Raw genomic sequence first — 2,047 nt, forward strand, 5'->3', positions numbered from 1 at the left:
GGGAGTAGGGGGAGGCTCCGTCCTAGCTGCTGCTGCCTGTACAGTGTGACAGGCACAGCAGCCGGAGCTGGGGAGCCAGGGAGAGATTGCCGGCGGAAACCATGTCGCATGGGGCGAGCGGAGCAGGCCGTGCAGGTGGCGGTGGCGCCCCCCTCTGCTGGGTCTGCCACGGCGCCCAGGGCACGAGCCCTGCTCGCCCCATGCTAGTTACGCCTCTGCCTCTGTTCCCCAGTCACAGTACCTCACCCCACAACCTCTGTCCCCCAGTCATAGTCCCTCACCCCACAACCTCTGTCCCCCAGTCACAGTCCCTCACCCCACAACCTCTGTCCCCCAGTCACAGTCCCTCACCCCTCAACCTCTGTCCCCCAGTCACAGTCCCTCACTCCACAACCTCTGTCCCCCAGCCTTTTACCACACAATCTCTGATACTTTTAAATGTATTTTTATGTGAATCTGGTATTTTCAGGGGATCAGGATGTTTTCAATGTATTATGTGAATGTGTTATTTTCAAGGTTTTTTTTTTTTGTGGGCCTAGCTTTTTTAAATGTATTTTTATGTGGACCTGGCTTTTTTTTTTAATGTATTTTTAATGGCTCTAATGTGAGTAGGGTACAGATAGTGTATATACAATATGTATATATTGTATTACCCTCTGTACCCTACTCACTATATACATATTGTATCACCCTCTGTACTCTACCCACTATATACATATTGTATAACCCTTTGTGGTATGCTGCTCTTCGTTCTACAGGTTTCACCTGCCACTACAGGACACACTCCTTAGTGGAAATAGATACGCCCATGGGTGGTGCTAGACACGCCCCTTTGGCTGGAACATGACACGCCCCCTCAACGGTACTCCTACAATCTCCCTGAAACTACTTTTCAAAAGTAGGCAAGTATGGTGTGTGCTCCCCCTCCCTGTACTGTGCTGTATGTAGTGTGTGCTCCCCCTCCCTGTACTGTGCTGTATGTAGTGTGTGCTTCCTCCCTGTACTGTTCTGTATGTAGTGTGTGCTCCCCCTCCCTGTACTGTGCTGTTTGTAGTGTGTGCTCCCCCTCCCTGTACTTTGAAACATATAAGGTTAAAAAAAAGAGTTTGTATAATAAAAAATCAATAAAATCAGAAGTACAGTAGATTAAAGGCATTGAAAGTGGGCATATCAGTCCTTGTATATTCAGACGTACGGCTGTACATCAGGGAAGGGCATTGTAGCAGCATATGCATAAAGTCGTAGGTAAACATTAGCATTACGTAAAACAAAGGAGGCTCCAACTGTGTCTATCTCAGAATTAGAGATGAGTGGATTCGGTTTTACTCGGATTTACTCGGTTCTCAAAACGGCATCTTATTGGCTCATGGATGTCACGTGTTTTGGATAGCCAATCAGATGCCGTTTTGAGAACCGAGTAAATCCAAGTAAAACCGAATCCGCTCATCTCTACTCATTATCAGTACCTCTGAGGAGTGAACACGTCTTCTTGACAGACTCCTCAATAGACTCCGCCCCCATTAGGGCTGCTTCCATAAATTTCCCGGGCTGGTGTTCGATCCCAATCCGCCCCTGGGTATGTATGATCTAAATGTGACATTAGGGAGTGAGCAATAAAGGAAACCCCAGACACTTGACTTCCAGGGCAAATACTTCCATTGAAAGTTGGTGTTCCAATCATGCTTCTACGGAACTTGACTCCACTTAAGTTATGCAATGGAATCCGTCATAAAGTGACTGCTCTGCAGAGGAACCTAATTAAGACAGAGATTCTAATTGGATGTGGCACAAGTGAGACTGTGTTTATACCACGTGTACCCCTTATCCCCAACAATTTTCCTTTTCAATTCAAGCACCTGTAGTTTCCTGTAAGTATCTGCTTTGCTATGATGAGCAGCTGTATTTGGCTTGCTCACAAGTAGCCCCTGTTTGTGTTAATCCCTGAAGGAAAAACTGCAAATATTGTTTTGAAAGAAATTTTGTGATCGATGTGTACAATATTAAATATACATCACTGTATGAGATGGTACTACTGTCTTTGTAAAAT

Source organism: Pseudophryne corroboree, chromosome 12, assembly GCF_028390025.1.
Source record: "Pseudophryne corroboree isolate aPseCor3 chromosome 12, aPseCor3.hap2, whole genome shotgun sequence".
Classification (NCBI taxonomy): domain Eukaryota; kingdom Metazoa; phylum Chordata; class Amphibia; order Anura; family Myobatrachidae; genus Pseudophryne; species Pseudophryne corroboree.